The 21,163-nt window shown below is 36.8% G+C and overlaps 1 protein-coding gene and 1 pseudogene across 1 annotated transcript in view; one reads left to right on the forward strand and one right to left on the reverse strand.

Moving 5' to 3' along the window:
- TENM1 (teneurin transmembrane protein 1) overlaps nucleotides 1–21,163 on the reverse strand; it is an 887,850-nt gene that overhangs the window by 442,055 nt on the left and 424,632 nt on the right. The gene's annotated exons all lie outside the window — the stretch shown is intronic.
- Nucleotides 12,329–12,735, forward strand: LOC133052543 (large ribosomal subunit protein eL32-like; annotated as a pseudogene).

Below are 21,163 nucleotides of genomic sequence, written 5' to 3' on the forward strand. Positions count from 1 at the left end.
TTAATAGTTGAAATTCTTATCATTCATGATCCGGTTCATATGTCATCCTCTCTAAGACATCTTTCTCTGTTCCTCTTTGTCATAATCAATTGCCTTCCCATTGGCACTCCCATAACACATTAAACAATTCTGTAGCATTAGCATTAACTATCTCTAAATTGAAATACATTTTGGCTCTTCATATGTCTATTTTCAAAACTAGATTGTTATCCCCTTGAGACACAATTGAATCTCATTCATTTGTATAAAGGCACATGCTCTTATACACACAGTAGTCACTGATGAAACAGGCGGAATTGGTCTTACTAGGTTTATTTAGCAAATTAGACTTTTCAAAGTATCTTATGAGAGTCCTGCATTGCAGGCAGATTCTTTACCATCTGAGCCGCCAGGGAAGCCCAAAGAGAACCAACCTTATAGCTGAGAAAACTTCTACTTTGCCTTGCCCTCCTGCAGATGATATTCACTGGACAAAGTTCAATTAAAAAAAACCAAACAAACAAACCAATGACCTTAGGCACTGGGGAGTAAACAAAAGCAAGCAGATTCTGGTGGGGAATGAAAACTTGGAAGAAGAGAAGGTGTGAGTGAGTTTCCATTTTAAATTTGTTTTTTAATTGAGTGTAGGGAATGGTCAGAGCTGCATGAAGTGGTAAAAACCTTGACACATAACTCTCAGTATGAGTTAAAGGACCAGAAGACAGAGTTCAGGCAATGACAGTCACTGAAAAGTAAAGAAGGAACTTCCAAAAGGAGACAAATATATAGAGAGGCTGCAATCCACATTCTTCATGTAAACTTCGCCCCAATCTCTGGCTGATGCTGGAACCACGCATGTGTAGGGCAGACTCCAGCTGAGAATAAAGGGACTGAACTGAGATTTGAGTTGCAACCGAAAAGGCAGAGTTTGTTGACTGAGTAAAAAAAAAATGAATTGCTTACGAGAGATAAAATGGAACGAGAAAATCAAAATTCTTTAGGGGAACATAACAGAAACTAAAGTCCCCACAATATAACAATCACAATGTCCAAGATACAGTCCAATATTAATAATATGATAAAATAGGAAAAAGTGACCCATTCTCAAAAGAAAAGATGACCTTATAGAAACTCACTCCAAGATAACCCAGATGTTGGAATTAGTAGACAGGGATTTCAAAGTAGCTATTGTAACTATGGTCATGAATATGAAGGAAGATATGCTTATTATAAATGGAAAGAAAGGAAATCTCAGCAGAGAAACAGAAAATATTTTAAAAGACTAATGGAAATGCTAATGTGAAAATTATAATCACTGAAATAAAAACTGAGGATGTGCAATTAAAGAACATGGCTCATTCTTATTAGTCCCTTCATAGGTAACAGTTAGTTTGGGGTTATTTGCTTAGTTCATCTTACCTTTTGTTTGAAAACTGCCCAGCACCCACAGAGAAAGGGCTCCTGTCACACTTATGTGATTCTTCTAATATTCTGAGGACATTATCAGAGAAAAAAATTCATCATTGTCCCCCTTACCCATGTTGTCTAGTTAAAGAGTTTCCCTGATTCAAGAACCTAAGTATCTGGCATTAAACTAGGTCTATCCCATACCAATCTCAGAGAGGCAACAGTAAGTCCCGCCTCAATACTGGCATATTGAGAGTTTGATCTTCCAAAGTAACTTCTTTTTTTCTCTCATATCCACTGTTGTCAAGTGAGGGGGAGCAGAACACAGCACCCCAAAATGTAATACTTTCACACATGTATTGTTTTGAGATTAAGGCAATTAAAATCAGCAGACTCTGGAAAAGCCTTTTACCTCCCCCTTAACTGTCTCTAGGCTTCCCTGGTGCCCTGACAATGTAGGAGATACAGGTTCTATCCCTTGGTCAGGAAGATCCCCTGGAGAAGGAAATGGTAAACAACTCCAGTATCCTTGCCTGGAGAATCCCATGGAGAGAGGAGCCTGTCAGGCTGGGGGTCGCAAAGAATCAGATACGATTTAGGGGCCAAACAACTACAAAACAACTAATTGCCTAGGAGAACTAATATAGGAGACCTGGTCTGGAAAAAACTACTACCAGAGAGAACATTTTACATCACAAGGCTTATCTGTATGGCAAGGCAAACATTTGTTTGCCAAACATTTGCTCTTCTCATCTTCCTGTGAACTGTTTTCCTTCCCTCTGAGGTCCTAGATCTTTACCCCTTCTCCATAGCTCAAGATGGTATCTGAGTATTTTAATGGGCTCCTCTATATATGAAATTTGTTTTTCTCCTGGTAATCTATCTTGGGTCAATATAATTATTAGACCAGCCAAAGAACCTAGAAGGGAAGAAGGAAAATTGTTTCTACCCCTACATAAGAAGCCTTCAGGTTATCATTTTATTTCCCATGTAGCTTCCCAAAGGAAATTAATGCTTGGATGACTGACAAGAGTATTTTAATAGCTATATTTCATGTTTTAAAAAGATCAATGTACCTACCGGTTTTATACATCAGTATCTTATGAGTTTGGTTAAGGAAAGGCAGACTCCTGCTGGCCAAATAACTCTAGATGCTGTAAAAAACTAAAATTGACTTCAGGTACCAGATCATGGTAAACTATATCTCGTAGTGGTATCAGATAGTGAGCAAACTCTGGGAGACAGTGAAGGACAGGGAAGCCTGGTGTACTGTAGTACAGTAGGGGTGCAAAGAGTCAGACACGACAGAGTAACTGAACAACAACAAGCGATAGAGGACCGCACCTCCCCAAGAGGCCCAGATTTGCAATCCAGTCTTTCTATATAATGACTCTATCTTGTCATTACCTGAAAAAAAAAAAATCCAAGTATGTTAAAGTTCATATTATTCATAGATATTATATCTTGCTCAACTATGTCTACTCTAGTCCAGGAATATTTGGAACATCTTATAGGAGCTTCATACTAAAAATACATTTATCTCAAGTAGAAACTATATATAGCTCATGTATTATATTATTAGTGTAATAGACCAATGTTACTCTTGAATATAAAAAAATAATATACATATATTTAAATGTGCTGGGGCATTTCCAGGTACAGTTGGAAAATGTACATTGCAAGAATGTTTACTATAAAGCATAATCTATATTCATTATGTTATTATCTTATTTAGAAGCAGGGAAAGAAAACTGCTCTATAGAGCTCTCTACCTTAACTCTGAATTTTCGAAGTCAGAAGCAGCTGATTTTTATACAGGAAGACAAATTAATAAAAAAGGTATTTGCTTTTGCCAATGAGTTTTCAGACATATCTCTTCCGTATGCAACATATATGCTCTGGTGAGTGTATATACACAATCAGTGCTCTGTTAAATTATATTTTAACTGCATGATTGAAAATGAACTTGTAATAAATCGTACTGCAAAATAAAGTATATTTTTTGTACAGATGACTCCCCCTAAAACCTACACACATCAATTTAGGTTTATGGTATGCAGGAGGACTACGTGGTCAACTTCAAAGAATTTAGCGGACCATCAGTCAACATTCAAATTATTTTCTCAAACACTCAGGAAATTCTTAAATGAACACTACCCACAAATTGAACATTCTGGAAATCAACTGTATTCAAATGAAAGAGCTTAAGAAAACCTCTTAAAAGAAAGAGCTTAAATGTTACAAAACAGAAATGAAAAACTGGTGGAAGCTTGGTGCTCCTATAGCTGACTTTTAATATGAAACACAATATTACCATAGTTAAACAACTTGCTAGTTTTTCATTTTAGCCACTATTTGTATGGACAAAGCAAGTTATTATACAATGCTAGCCCTTCGTCTTATTCATAATAATGCAAAAATCAAGTCAGAAAGACAAAGCAAAGGAATGAACATGGTGTAACAACAACTCAAAGCAAATATGGAGAAACGATTTTCTATTCTTAAAAACTAATTCAACTCACTATGAAAATGTGACACAAAAATCTCAAGTTGAAAGAGGTTAATAGTTCTATAGAGGCTTCCCTGGTGGCTCAACAGTAAAGAATCCACCTGTCAATGCAGGAGACATGAGTTCAAGCCCTGGGTCTGGAAAACCCCCTGTAGGAGGACACGGCAACCCACTCCAGAATTCTTGCCTGGAGAATCCCATGGACAGAGGAGCCTGACAGGTTACAGTCCATGTGGTGGCAAAGAGTTAGACCACGACTTAGCAACTAAACAACAATAGTTCTATAATCACAGAAATTCTATACTTTCTTCTTAGTGTTCATTGAAAACATTAGTAATTTCATTCAATACCCTACTCTATCATTTAAACAAACATGTCATTGCTCATCCAACACAACTTTCAATTTTAAAATGTTACACAGCATTTCATTACAGTGCTAATTGTTAACACTTCTATACAAAAGCAGATGCATATTAGTTGCAACCTCGGAAATATCTGAGGTCATCAGCTAATGGTATTGATCAGGCATTGAAATTAATATTCTTTGAAACTGTCTGGGAAGTATAATCTTACTAACAATTCATGTCTCCATACAAACATTTTGTGTATACTTTCACCATATGGAATTAATTCACTTAAAGGATTTTACAAACTTTGGGAAAACTTATCCTCTTGTAAATCTTGATGTTACTGACTATAAGCAGATTTGAGATCAGATTGTTTGTTTAGGTCTTCTTTCCAATTTCTTTTAATCCTTTGATTTCAGGCCCTGCCTTTAGTAATCCTCTTGATATAGATGGATATTCATAGTTCAGTACCAAGGTCGGCCTCTATCAAAATGGTATTGGAGGCTCAGCACTTCTCAATAGGCTCTCTCTTTTCCCTGGAGATCATATTCAAATAACAGCATCCAACTACACTAGAGAAGTTTAAACCAGGTAGAAGTTATCCTTTTGTAAGAGATATTTACATTTATGTGGAAAATCTCCGCTTGTAAAGGTATCTCCCACTCTGGATGAGGGAGGAAGGATGACTGTAAATTTCTAGAAATTCTTTTATCAATGGTGAAGGTAATGATTTAAATCTACATAACAGCCTTACCCTAGACTACTGTGCTTTTCCTGGTCACCTGTCATAACTGCCACCCTCCCCAACCCCACCAACATCTTCTAGTCTTTAATTGGAGAAGGTATTTATTTAAGCTGATAGTTTGGGCCATTTGGGGAGGGTTACTCAGTTTTCTTGGGTATCTTCCAAGGTATTCATATTATTTCCCTGATGCTGGGAAATATTGAAGGCAGGAGGAGAAGGGGACAACAGAGGATGAGATGGTTGGATGGCATCACCGACTCAATGGACATGAGTTTGGGCAGGCTCTGGGAGTTGGTGATGGACAGGAAAGCCTGGTGTGCTTCAGTCCATGGGATCGCAAAGAGTCAGACACAACTGAGTGACTGATGCATATTATTGAACTTCTGTTCATTTTTCTCCTGTTAATCTGTCTTGTATTATGGGGGGGGGGTCTCAGCCAAGAAACTAGAAGGGTAGTGGGAAAATTATTTTTCCGTTTCCACAAGTTTTTAATATGATTTCACAAATTTCCAATCAAAACTACTTTAAACCTCCTCCCAGTCCCCTAAATATGTACTAAATGATTTACACAAATCCAGAAAACAATGAAATAAGAATCTGGAATCTAAACATACATGCACTTGAATAGGAACAAGTAGAGTGGCAATTTTAAGGTAGCACAAATGTAGTGCAAATTTGGCTAAGGCTTTCATTTGGAAAGTCTGTGGTTGTACTTTGTCATACCTTCTCATATTCTACTTTTCCTAACACTTGGTGACAACTGCAGGGTGTTTTACACTTTATAAAATGCTTTCATCAGATCATTGGATAATCACTCAGAGAAAGTCAGGGACTACAAAATGCTACTTCATAAACCATTTCCAAATACAATGTCATTTTTTCCAAAAGCTGTGAGGAATAATACTTTTCCAGGAACTTTTTATTGAGAACATATCTGAAAAAAGAATAGTTAATGGAAAAGAGGAACATTAAAGACTATCACTATTCAGTTCAGTTCAGTTCAGTTCAGTCGCTCAGTCGTGTCCGACTCTTTGCAACCCCATGAATCGCAGCACGCCAGGCCTCCCTGTCCATCACCAACTCCCGGAGTTTACTCAAACTCATGCCCATCGAGTCGGTGATGCCATCCAGCCATCTCATCCTCTGTCGTCCCCTTCTCCTCCTGCCCCCAATCCCTCCCAGCATCAGGGTCTTTTCCAATGACTCAGCTCTTCACATGAGGTGGCCAGAGTACTGGAGTTTCAGCTTCAGCATCAGTCCTTCCAATGAACACCCAAGACTGATCTCCTTTAGGATGGACTGGTTGGATCTCCTTGCAGTCCAAGGGACTCTCAAGAGTCTTCTCCAACACCGTAGTTCAAAAGCATCAATTTTTTGGTGCTCAGCTTTCTTCACAGTTCAACTCTCATATCCATACATGACCACTGGAAAAACCACAGCCTTGACCAGACGGACCTTTGTTGGCAAAGTAATGTCTCTGCTTTTTAATATGCTATCTAGGTTGGTCATAACTTTATTTCCAAGGAGTAATCACTATTAGTGGCCCCCAATTAAATATAACTTAATTTGATTAAAAACAAGTTTATTTTCTCTTCTATGCAGCAAAGAACAACTCAAAAGCAAAACTATAGGAATAGCATTTAGTTTTGGTTGAAAGAGTTTTATAATTTTATTCTTCAACTATGTATTACTATTATTGTTGTTGTTGTTAAGTTGCTAAGATGGGTCCAACTCTTTGTGACCCCATGGAATGCAGCACGCCAGGCTTCCCTGTCCTTCACTATCTCCCAGAGTTTGTTCAAACTCATGTCCATTGAGTCAATGACGCCATACGTATTATTTATCTCATTTTTAATTTATACATATAATACTTACAACCAAAGATCAAACAGTAGGTGATGCTAGTAGCAGAGACAAACAAGAAATAAATGAATGAACCAGCATTTTACCTAGACTTCTACTGTGATGAATACTAATATGTTAATGTTCAAGTTTCCACATTAAAATGCTAAATTAGCCTTGGCCCTTGTTGTGAAATATAGGGAAGCAGAAAAGTTCAAATACATTATCACATATTAATTGCCAGTAATGACTTGTAGGAAGGTAATTTGTGTTATTTAAAGTAAGTTAACAGATACAGAAAGAATCTTAATTAATGAATTTGCCAATTATCTGTCCAGCTATGAGTTCGTGTTTTGTTTTTAGTCCTATCCACATCTGCTTTTGAATTCTACTTAGAATAATTTCTGAACTTACAAAGGTTGGCTACATGACCTGGCCTATTCTTTGTGGTCATCATTTCTTTATCTATTCACTCAATGCTTTGTCAGAGAATGAAAATATTAAAGCAAATCACAGTCTATGTGTACAAAATATTTCATTAGGAAACAAATTCCTAAGAAACTAACTTCATAAGGCGCCTAAACAATACCACACATAAAAGAGAAATAATTCAAGTGAGCCATTGTATGATGAGACTTAATTTTCTCCCATTCTCTTAATATGCGTGGAACAAAAAAAAAAAGCTTTTTTTCCATTACCTCATCTTAAGTAGTTTTTCAAATCAAACCCATACTCACACTCATGCTGTCACTGATAATGGATCTTGTGTCAAAGAAAAAGAGCATAAAGGACCCGATAATAAGTGTAATTATCAAACATCAAAAATGTAGATCAAAGTGGATTTCCTGACTCTTCTATACGCAGTCACTTCACAGCATTTTACTATTCATGTCATGTGGCCCTGACAGGATATATTAATTTTCTCTATTATGAGAGCAATGGGATTGGCACACTTCAGTTAGAAGCTAGCAATAAGTAGAGTCATTATTTCTCTATCTTATTTTAGTGCCGTGTGTGTGTGTACTGTGTTTGTAAAATATACCCCTCAGGCCCCTACACACGCCACACTGTGTTTCCAGAGGTGATAGTGAGCCTTCAGGGGAATGTTAACCTCCCTGTGAAGGATAGATCCAGGCAAGTATTTTATTTCTTTCGGATAGTACAGTATTTCCTCTCTCTGGTAAATACTTGACATATCTTTGGGAGGACTGTGTTGTCTTAAGAGGGAAACAGAGTATTTCTAGAAACTTGCCAGGCTGAATCATTTCAATAACTCAAGTAATCTGATTTTCCACCTCCCTAAATCCCATATTCCCTTCTTTCCTCAACACTTTTCCTTATATATTTTTTTCCTTTGAGAAAATTTGCATTTTCTTTTTCTATTCAATGCTGAATAAAAAATTGTGTGCTAAGTATTCTGTAAGTAGATTTCCAGAGTCTTGATAACCTGCAACCTTCCAGTAACTGTAGTTCACTTTGTTTTATAGATTTTTGTCTATTATTTGGTCAGGGCATTTAAAAAAACACGTTGGTGACAGAGGAATTACCTCTAAACTGACCTTCCACTGAAGTATTATTGAAGATGATCAAGAGAGGAAAAACTTCTCATAATTTTTACAAAGATTCATCTATAGGTTCAAAGAGACAGACCTCAGTAATAAAACTTTTTAGAGTCACACGTCTGTGCCATTTCTCAGCCACAGGATAAGAACAAATATTGTTTCATATTTTCTATAAAAATTGGGAACATATTTGTGAAAAGAGAAAGTATTTGCAAAAGAAAAAGGGCAAGGCCATATGCACAGGGACAGATGGGAACCAGGCACAAGGGGGAAAAATATTTCTTTAAGAGTTTTTGAAAACCATTTAAAAAATGCAAAACATTTTCAAATTAGTAAGTTGAAAATAAATAGATTACAACAAAGTTTCAATGAGTTTTTAAATATTCTGAGGTTAAAAAACAGCCAGTCATTAACACATAACTTCAAACTCAACAAAAGATCATTTTTTGCTGCATTTTAAAGATCTCAGGGGACTTCCCTGGTGGTCCAGTGATTAAGATTCCAATCACGCTTCCAATGGAGAGGGCATGGGTTGTGTCCCTGGTATGGAAACTAGGATCTCAGGTTTCCTTTGACCGCCATGCAGCACGGTCAAAAAACAAAACAAAACAAAACAAACAAACAAACAAAAAACATACCTCCATCAAGCTTTTCGTTACACTTGGGCATTTCTTAAATGTTAGTTTGAAAACAGACTGGGTTCTAAACATGGGTTGAACTATATGGCTAAACTAACTTAAAACTATCCCATTAAATAGACAAATATTATAATATATAGATTAGCCAACTAGCAAACCTCATTTTTCTCTACAGGGTAAAATGTCTTGGAATCTGGCACAGCTGTTGAAGTTGTTCACCACAATACTAGTTAGATACAAGCTTCTGGAATTAAATGTGCCAGGCAAGAAAGTAATTTTATCATCTTCTTCCCCATGGGAGGAAATATGGGTAAAGAGTTTGAGATGGCAGACTTCATCAATAAATTATGGTCAGTGTAAGAGTATTGGAGAGTTGGGTGGTGATTTCTATCACGACCAGTGAATACTGCTCTTGTCACTATTTTTAAAGGGCAAAGAACTAAGAGCTATGAGAAGAAAACAAAAATAAAATAAAGTATAATAAAAGTCACAATATATGTAGACCAGGAAGCAGACACCATCAGGTTATAGAACCATCATCACAATTATTTTCCATGCCACAGAATCTATGATGCTTACAGAATAACAAAACAATGAATATTAAGATGACAGTGGCACTCATGTTGAAAGACTGACTTATTAGAGAGATAAAAGGTCACTTGCAATCACATTTTTATATTACATGTAAACTTAAATGGATAGTGTAGTGTTAAGATCAGAGGTTCTGGAAACTGACTATGAAGGTTTTAATCCTAGCACACCACTTAATATCTCTGTTAATTTAGGCATTACTAAACCTCTCTGGGCCAGTTTCCTCATCTGTAAAAGTGGTCAATTAACAAATAACCCATAGATTTCTGGAGAGAATTAAATGAGTTAGTTCATGTACTTAGAACTACCTGGCATAGGGTAAATGCTCACAAAATTTTGCAATCTTATTAATAAAGAAGAATTTGGAATAATTTACATATAAACATTTAGAAGCTAGGTATTATTGTTGTTCAGTCACTAAGACTGCAGAATGCCAGGCTTCCCTGTCCTTTACTATCTCCTGGAGTTTGCTCAAACTCATGTCTATTGAGTCAGTGATGCCATCCAACCATCTCATCCTCTGTCACCCCCTTCTCCTTCTACCCTCAGTCTTTTCCAACATCAGGGTCTTTTCCAATGAGTCGGCTCTTCTTATCAGGTGGCCAAAATATTGGAGCTTTAGCTTCATCAGTCCTTCCAATGAATATTCAGGGTTGATTTCCTTTAGGATTGACTGGTTGGATCTCCTTACTGTCCAAGGGACTCTCAAGAGTCTTCTCCAGCACCACAGTTCAGTTCGAAAGCATCCATTCTTTGGCAGTCACTCTTCTTTATGGTCCAACTCTCATATCCATACATGACTATTGGAAAAACCATAGCTTTGACTAGACGGACCTTTGTTGGCAAAGTAATGTCTCTCCTTTCTAATATGCTGTCTAGGTTGGTTCTATGCAAAGTTGTGAAATGACTCAAAGTTTCATTTAGAGCACTTTCTTCCCTCTTTCTTTAAAACCCCCTTTTCTTTACAGCTTCATCTTTTCTTCCCAAGTGGCCCTTCCCCCTCTGGCTATGAAATCCCACCCAAATATACATTCTTTTTTTTTTCCAGAGAAGATACATTTATTATTTTTTTCCATTTATTTTTATCAGTTGGAGGGTAATTACTTTATGATACTGTAGTGGTTTTTGCCATACATTGACATGAATCAGCCATGGATTTACATGTATTCCCCATCCCGATCCCCCCTCCCGCCTCCCTCTCCATGCTGGTAAATATACATTCTTAAATAAAACTATAATTGAGTCCCTTTAAAAAAACTCTCATGTATCCCAACAAAACTCATTCATCCTATGACACATTCTCTCAAGTCAGTGCCATTGAGACTGCAGTTGGAATGATGAACTGCCATGGAGGTGGTGCTGATATTTTGATAAGAGTTTTCAATGCCTGAATCCAAAGGGGTGGGTATTCAGAGATTATCATCAAGACATAATGACTCAAAATGTGGCTGTTTGCTGACTCCTCTCAGTTAGTTGAAGGATAACTCAAGAGCTCCTGGAGCCTAAGTTTGGGTATCCAGCTAAAATTCAAGACATAATTTTGGTATCTCATAAATATGCATTTAACGTCTCTAAAATATAACTCTGGTTGGTCTTATTTTTTGACCGCACTGTGCAGCATGCAGAATCTTAGTTCTGCAATCACGGATTGAACCTGTGCCCCCTGCAGTGGTAGCTTGGAGTCTTAATCACTGGACTGCCAGGGAAATCCCCCTAAAATATAACTATTGAGTCTCTTACTCTCACTACACTCTTCCCCTCTTCTTACCTAGGTGACACCATAAGGTACCCAGTTGCTCAAACAAGAAAATGGAGTTATCAGAGATTTCACTTTTCCTCATACCTTCGACACCCACTTCATCACCAAATTCTATTGACTTCTTTCAGAAATATATCTTGAACCTATCTACTTCTCTCTGTTTCCTATTCCAAGCCACTATCATCTCTTACCTGAATAACTGCAATAATCTCCTTCCCAGTCCCCCACTTCCGACCTTACTCCTTTCAATCTATTTCTTTAACAATAAACAGCCCTGGATACTCCCTTCCCTTGCTTAAAAGCCTTTGGAGGCTTTCTACTGCAGTTAGGAAGACATTTAAACTCATCATCATAGCCTCTAAAACCTTGTGACTTGACCTGTGTTTAGCTTTCAGTTTCCTGTTGAACTGTTCTCCATCTAATCCACTAGCAGCCCCTAGATGGAGTTAGCTCTTCCCACCACATGTCCTATGCCTGTGCTTGAAAGATTCTCCCTACCCTACCATTGCCTCATCACATCTTGTCTATTTCCTTCATAATACTTATATCTTTAATTTAAATTTTTTTCCTTGTTTTTTTTTGGATGTGTCCCTCTTTTTCCCACTAGAATACAAACTCCATAAGCAGCATTATTCAATGCTGTACATCTAGGGTCTGGCTATAGTTGGTGCTCAGCAAATACATAAATAAATAGTACATTTCAATAATCATTTGATGAATGGTTGGGAAGGAACATCTTTTTTTTTATCCCCTCTAACACAGAAAGATGTACATGGCTTCTCATTGACACCATGTATAAGACTGACCCATCATCTAAAAATAGTTACCCCAATACAACACACACTTGTCATTTTGATCATATAAAAGCTAATTATCCTTCAGAGGGAGCTAATACTTTAAACCCGACAGCGCTGCCTATGGAGGTGGTGGCCATCTCCTATGTGGCATCATGGCTGCCCTCAGACCCCCTGTGAAGCCCAAGATTGTCAAAAAGAGGACCAAGAAGTTCATCCAGCACCAGTAAGAATGATATGTCAAAATTAAGTGGAACTGGTGGAAACCAAAGGCACTGACAACAGGATGCACAGCAGATTCAAAGGCCAAGTCTGGATGCCCAATATCAGTTACAGGAGCAACAAGGAGACAAAGCACATGCTGCCCAGAGGCTTCTGGAATTTTCTGGTTCACAATGTCAAGGAGCTTGAAGTGCTGCTGATGTACAACAAATCTGACTGTGCTGAGATTGCTCACAAAGTCCTCTCTAAGAACCACAAAACACTTGTGGACAGAGCAGCCCATTTGGGTATCAGAATTATCAATACCAATGCCAGGTTGTGCAGGGAAGAGAAGGAATAGACAGCTTGTGTGCACATCTTGTTTGTGTTAATAAAACCATAAAGCTCAGCAAAAATAAAAGTAAACATGACAGTCAGTAAAGTGTAATATTACCTGCTTTTCAGTGTCATACAATGTGTTCCAGGTAATACCTATACTATTTGCAAGATGTCTTTTGTTTTAAACCTCCTATTTGAATTAGTAGGTTCAGCTGTTCCTTTTACAATAAAAAATATTAAATGTCACTTTAACATAACATGGTAGTTTCTGAGAACTTAATATGTAATGAGATGCTAAAATCTTGGACGAAAATTGAGTTTAACAAAAACAAGACCCCTTTATACGCTGTGTACAAGAGATCCACCTCAAAACAAGAGACACATACAAACTAAAAGTGAAGGGCTGGAAAAAAATATTTCACGCAAACGGAGACCAAAAGAAAGCAGGAGTCGCAATACTCCTATCACATAAAATAGACTTTCAAATAAAGGATGTGAAAAGAGACAAAGAAGGACACTACATAATGATCAAAGGATCAATCCAAGAAGAAGATATAACAATTATAAATATATATGCACCCAACATAGGAGCACCACAATATGTACGGCAAACACTAACAAATATGAAAGAGGAAATTAATAGTAACACAATAATAGTGGGAGACTTTAATACCCCACTCACAACTATGGATAGATCAACTAAACAGAAAATTAACAAGGAAACACAAACCTTAAATGACACAATGGACCAGCTAGACCTAATTGATATCTATAGGACATTTCACCTCAAAACAATCAACTTCACCTTTTTCTCAAGTGCACACGGAACATTCTCCAGAATAGATCACATCCTGGGCCATAAAGCTGGTCTTGGAAAATTCAAAAAAGTTGAAATCATTCCAGTCATCTTTTCTGACCACAGTGCAGTAAGATTAGATCTCAATTACAGGAAAAAATTTGTTAAAAATTCAAACACATGGAGGCTAAATAACACGCTTCTGAATAACCAACAAATCATAGAAGAAATCAAAAAAGAAATCAAAATATGCATAGAAATGAATGAAAATGAAAACACAACAACCCAAAACCTATGGGACACTGTAAAAGCAGTGCTAAGGGGAAGGTTCATAGCATTACACACTTACATCAAGAAACAAGAAAAAAGCCAAATAAATAACCTAACTCTACACCTAAAGCAATTAGAGAAGGAAGAAATGAAGAACCCCAGGGTTAGCAGAAGGAAAGAAATCGTAAAAATTTGGGCAGAAATAGATGCAAAAGAAACTAAAGAGACCATGGCAAAAATCAACAAAGCTAAAAGCTGTTTTTTTGAAAAAAATAAACAAAATTGACAAACCATTAGCAAGACTCATTAAGAAACAAAGAGAGAAAAACCAAATTAACAAAATTAGAAATGAAAATGGAGAGATCACAACAGACAACACTGAAATACAAAGGATCATAAGAGACTACTACCAGCAGCTCTATGCCAATAAAATGGATAACTTGGATGAAATGGACAAATTCTTAGAAAAGTATAACCTTCCAAAACTGAACCAGGAAGAAATAGAAGATCTTAACAGACCCATCACAAGCAAGGAAATCGAAACTGTCATCAAAAATCTTCCAGCAAACAAAAGCCCAGGACCAGATGGCTTCACAGCTGAATTCTACCAAAAATTTAGAGAAGAGCTAACACCTATCTTACTCAAACTCTTCCAGAAACTTGCAGATGAAGGTAAACTTCCAAACTCATTCTTTGAGGCCACCATCACCCTAATTCCAAAACCAGACAAAGATGCCACAAAAAAAGAAAACTACAGGCCAATATCACTGATGAACATAGATGCAAAAATCCTTAACAAAATTCTAGCAAACAGAATCCAACAACATATTAAAAAAATAATACACCATGACCAAGTGGGCTTTATCCCAGGAATGCAAGGATTCTTTAATATCCGCAAATCAATCAATGTAATACGCCACATTAACAAATTGAAAGATAAAAACCATATGATTATCTCAATAGATGCAGAGAAAGCCTTTGACAAAATTCAACACTCATTTATGATTAAAACTCTCCAAAAAGCAGGAATAGAAGGAACATACCTCAACATAATAAAAGCTATATATGACAAACCCACAGCAAGCATCACCCTCAATGGTGAAAAATTGAAAGCATTTCCCCTGAAATCAGGAACAAGACAAGGGTGCCCACTCTCACCACTACTATTCAACATAGTGTTGGAAGTTTTGGCCACAGCAATCAGAGCAGAAAAAGAAGTAAAAGGAATCCAGATAGGAAAAGAAGAAGTGAAACTCTCACTGTTTGCAGATGACATGATCCTCTACATAGAAAACGCTAAAGACTCTTCCAGAAAATTACTAGAGCTAATCAATGAATATAGTAAAGTTGCAGATATAAAATTAACACACAGAAATCCCTTGCATTCCTATATACTAACAATGAAAAAACAGAAAGAGAAATTAAGGAAACAATACCATTCACCATTGCAACAAAAAGAATAAAATACTTAGGAGTATATCTACCTAAAGAAACAAAAGACCTATACATAGAAAACTATAAAACACTGATGAAAGAAATCAAACAGGACACAAACAGATGGAGAAACATTCCGTGTTCATGGATTGGAAGAATCAATATTGTCAAAATGGCTATTCTACCCAAAGCAATCTATAGATTCAATGCAATCCCTATCAAGCTACCAACGGTATTTTTCACAGAACTAGACCAAAGAATTTCACAATTTGTATGGAAATACAAAAGACCTCGAATAGCCAAAGTAATCTTGAGAAAGAAGAATGGAACTGGAGGAATCAACCTGCCTGACTTCAGACTCTACTACAAAGCCACAGTCATCAAGACAGTATGGTACTGGCACAAAGACAGAAATATAGATCAATGGAGCAGAATAGAAAGCCCAGAGATAAATCCACGAACCTATGGACACCTTATCTTTGACAAAGGAGGCAAGGATATACAATGGAAAAAAGACAACCTCTTTAACAAGTGGTGCTGGGAAAACTGGTCAACCACTTGTAAAAGAATGAAACTAGAACACTTTCTAACACCATACACAAAAATAAACTCAAAATGGATTAAAGATCTAAATGTAAGACCAGAAACTATAAAACTCCTAGAGGAGAACATAGGCAAAACACTCTCCGACATAAATCACAGCAAGATCCTCTATGACCCACCTCCCAGAATATTGGAAATAAAAGCAAAAATAAACGAATGGGACCTAATGAAACTTAAAAGCTTTTGCACTACAAAGGAAACTACAAGTAAGGTGAAAAGACAGCCCTCAGATTGGGAGAAAATAATAGCAAATGAAGAAACAGACAAAGGATTAATCTCAAAAATATACAAGCAACTCCTGCAGCTCAATTCCAGAAAAATAAATGACCCAATCAAAAAATGGGCCAAAGAACTAAACAGACATTTCTCCAAAGAAGACATACAGATGGCTAACAAACACATGAAAAGATGCTCAACATCACTCATTATTAGAGAAATGCAAATCAAAACCACAATGAGGTACCATTACACACCAGTCAGGATGGCTGCTATCCAAAAGTCTACAAGCAATAAATGCTGGAGAGGGTGTGGAGAAAAGGGAACCCTCTTACACTGTTGGTGGGAATGCAAACTAGTACAGCCACTATGGAAAACAGTGTGGAGATTTCTTAAAAAACTGGAAATAGAGCTGCCATATGACCCAGCAATCCCACTTCTGGGCATACACACCGAGGAAACCAGATCTGAAAGAGACACGTGCACCCCAATGTTCATCGCAGCACTGTTTATAATAGCCAGGACATGGAAGCAACCTAGATGCCCATCAGCAGACGAATGGATAAGGAAGCTGTGGTACATATACACCATGGAATATTACTCAGCCGTTAAAAAGAATTCATTTGAATCAGTCCTAATGAGATGGATGAAACTGGAGCCCATTATACAGAGTGAAGTAAGCCAGAAAGATAAAGAACATTACAGCATACTAACACATATATATGGAATTTAGAAAGATTGTAACGAGAACCCTATATCCAAAACAGAAAAAGAGACACAGAAGTACAGAACAGACTTTTGACCTCTGTGGGAGAAGGTGAGGGTGGAATGTTTCGAAAGAACAGCATGTATATTATCTATGGTGAAACAGATCACCAGCCCAGGTGGGATGCATGAGACAAGTGCTCGGGCCTGGTGCACTGGGAAGACCCAGAGGAATCGGGTGGAGAGGGAGGTGGGAGGGCGGATCGGGATGGGGGATACGTGTAACTCTATGGCTGATTCATATCAATGTATGACAAAACCCACTGAAATGTTATGAAGTAATTAGCCTCCAACTAATAAAAAAAAATGTAATTTTGCAGGAGTTTTGCTCTACCAATGGGTATGGGAATTTGCATAAGTTAAATGCATGCATAATGTGAATGCTGCTGTAACACTTAAACGGTGAAACTGGCAAATAAATGTAATTTTAAAATATATAAAAAAAATGAAAGGCATGAGATGGCTTTGGACTCAAAGTTATTTGGGGGGTTCATTTTCTAAAGTTGGCCTCAAAAAGCAACAAAAATAAATTAGAATTGTAACCTGATTATGGCACTTTCCTTTAAAAGATTAATAAGGGTTACTTGGTTAAATTTTTTTCTAATAATATTCTAATGATGTCAATGAAAAGTCACTCTCATCTACTGTCAAGGACTGAGATAGTCTCCTAATCAAAGTCACTTTATTAGCTTTAGTTTTGATCCATGCCATGACATTAAAAAATAATTCTTTTTCTTCTTTAAAGAAATCTGTAGAAAATTCAAGCTAGAGACAACAATACACTATTACTTCTAGATTTACTATTTAAGCCTAAGAAGAATCTTATTTGTGTTATCTTCTGGTACCATAATTGCTCTCTGTGAGAAAGAAGTCATTTCTTATGAGGAACTCATATCCCTAACTCCTTTAAGTGCTTCTGGTATCAGATTAAATATTAATTTGAAGCACATCTGTGCTTATTCAGTTCAGCAGGTCCTGCTTATGAACGGTGATATAACACACTTTCATTTTGCAGCACATAGCAATATGCACTACACTGACGTTCCACCAGGGATCACTATTTTGGAACAGACAACAGACCTCAATGATCTTCACATTATACTTTATGCACTTTTCCATCCAAGTCAATTTATAAAATCAGGTTTTTCCAACCTTAAAGCATAAGATAATCTTTCTGTTTTCTTCTTTCTAAGACAAGTACCTTGAGTACCACTATCTTGGGACCAGCATCAAACATTAGTCAAGAATGTTGTGCTCTGTTGGGAAGAGCTCACTGTTATACTAAATACAGAAGATACACTTTGTCAAACAGAATAAAATTTCTGCTTGAAACTTCATGAAATATAATGCATAAAGCCCTATATTCTGGAGTACCAAATACAATCTCAGTTATTTAAACTACAACTGTAAGATTTATATTAATGCTTATGGGACCTTGACATTCATTGTTATAAATGGACTTTTTATGAAGAAAAATACAGTTTCCCTGGGTTGTGAAAGATAATCCTACATCATTAATTTCACTTTGGTATTTAAAACAGCCATTTAAACTACAATGAATATTTCTATATTTCTACTAGCTTGTCTTCCATGAAAATGTGAGAAGAATAAGGGGCATCAGTCTAACTGGAACCATTTTATCTAGGAATTGAAAGAAATAGAGTCATTTCCCATTCCCTGACCACCTTAGCATGTCCCCCACTCCCATTCTTACTCCTATTCCTAAATAAAGTAGAATTTGTATTTCACCTCCACAAGTAATCCATAAACTCCTTGTGTATTCAAGCTGTATCTTACTCAGTTTCAGCCTATAAAGTTCCTTATATATGGTAATGACTCAAATATTTGTTGAACTGAAATTTAGTCCTAATGTGACTAAACTGGATGTATCTGGCTCCCTGTCCTCAGTCACATGAATAGATTAATAAGAGCAATCTCCAGATGATTATTTTCTGACTGGCCTTCCATCTCATATAGTTTTGGGGGAGGCTTCCCAAAACAATTTATAAGAATGCTTTTCTCTCCAACTTTTTTTTTTCATTCACTAGGTATTGTTAGAGATTTATCAATCTAGGTATAAAATTACCTTGATAAGGCACAGGGCTTAAAATACCACAATTTAAGAGCTTACTTTCAAGGGCACCTTATTTACTTGATTGCAGTTTTCAGAGAGGGTGGCATGACTTATTTTTCCCTGGGAATATAAATAAAGTCTTAACACTATAACAGTTAGCTAGATGATAATAGCAATTGATATAGGATGGGCTTATTTATTAATAGTTGTTCTCATTAAAGGGATTTAGTTACCTGCAAAATGTCCCACTGTTTAAGTCCTACTGTGTTAACTCCAAGTGGTCTTATATCTATAAAAGCAAATTATTGAGGACTCCCCTGGTGGTCCAGTAGTTAAGAATCCGCCTGTCGGCGCAGGGGACATGGATTCTATACTGGGTCTGGGTAGATCCCACATGTGGCCAGGCAATTAAGCCCCCATTTGCCACAATAATGAAGCCCGTCAGACTAGAGCCCATAACATGAGAAGCCACAGTAATGAGAAGCCCAAGCACCACAATGAAGAGTAGCCACCACTCGCTGCAATTAGAAAAAGTCATCACACAGCAACAAAGGCCCAGTGCAGACAAAAAATAAAACTAAAACAAAAAACAAATTATCGGACCTTAAGGGTGGGGTGCAGCAGAAAGATGTGCTTGTTGCCATGTTATATCTATTGACATCACAAGTCATCTGCAAGTAATAGAGTTTGCTTAAGTATAAGTAGCAGCTAAGGATGTTGAATACCTCAAGCACATAAAGAGTATTTTTCCAAAGACTAGATTGAGGCAAAAATAGATGAAAAGTTTTGACTCTACCTTATACCAAATTAAACCCAGTGTATGCTAGTGAAAGAAATTTTCAACTTCATCTCTTCTCATTAGCTTTTTCTCTTTGGTGATCAGGTATTTCAATAACATAGAAAAGTACTGACAGTAATATAACAAACATCCGTAAGTCCACCAGGGGAAATTAACAAATGTTAGCTTTTCATCATATTTGCTTCACATCTCTTATTAAAGAATTAGAACATTACAGTTACTCCTGAAGTCCCATTCTTACCTCAGTTAAATTCTATCCTGCTCCCTTGTTCCCCAGAGGCAACCACTATCTTGAAGTGGATATTCATTGTTTTTGTCAGTTCTTTGACAACATCAAACTCTTTCCTGCTTCAAGGTCTTCCTAAGCACTGTTCTCTCTTGCTAAAATCCTCTTCTTTACTCTTTTCACTAAGATATCACCAGCTCACATTTTGGATTTCAGCTAAAATGTTGCTTATTCACATATAGTTTCCTAACTCTATCCAAATTGTGTCTACCCCACTCCATAATGTTTTCAAATGGTACCCTCTTGTTTCACATGAGTGCTAATAGTGGTATTGATCTGTTTGTGTGTTTATTTGTATGTTTACTCTGTGTTTATCTGTGGAGACAAACTAGACTATAAAGTCCATGGAGCACAGACCATTTCTGTCTTGTTTATCACTGAATGCCTAGCACTTAATGCAATTCCTTATACACGGTAGGAACTGAATAAATATTTTTCAAGGAAAAGCCACTGTAAGCTGACGATCAATTGTAAACTAGAATAAAATTGCACTATTTGGCTATGGTCCGTAACCAGCCAATGTAATTTTTACTTTCCATTCTAATCATATATATGACATTCTGCAAAGGAATAGCAACTTGATGCTCTGTGTAAATAAAAGTACAAATTACATATTATATGCCTTCTATGAACCTATGCACTAAGATGCATGTATTTTTAAAAATTTTATAGGTGCTATAACTGTTCTGATCAACTTTAATGTTTTAAAAAATATTAATTGGCAGTAATTGCACTATTTACATGTTAATGAGCAACACCTGGCCCCAGCTGGGTATAAAGACGCTGACAATGTTTTTCTCTCACCTCCCTGGCAAGGAACTGAGCATATGCAATTTTAAAGAGACCTGCTTGCCAGAAATAACACATTCATAATTGGTAGGACAATACAAAATTAGTTCACACATTTCATCGTTCTCAAACAAATGCATAATATTTTTCATGTTTAAAAGCTTTATGATTCAAAGAGGACCTTATTTCCTACACTTGGTGATTATTCACAGTCATTAAATTATTCCTGTCAACGAATGTGCCAGAAACTGGCTAAATGGAGGCCCAAGTGGCCTCCTGTAATAAGGGCCCAGTTCCTGGCTTAATCCCTTGAAAAAAACTGAGTTTCCTTTGAAGTCATTCAAAATCTATAATTAAATATGTTAATTCACTGGTCCCTCTATCCTACAATATTTTAAATCACTACAGCTTTTGTTCC

Source organism: Dama dama, chromosome X (assembly GCF_033118175.1).
Source record: "Dama dama isolate Ldn47 chromosome X, ASM3311817v1, whole genome shotgun sequence".
Lineage (NCBI taxonomy): Eukaryota > Metazoa > Chordata > Mammalia > Artiodactyla > Cervidae > Dama > Dama dama.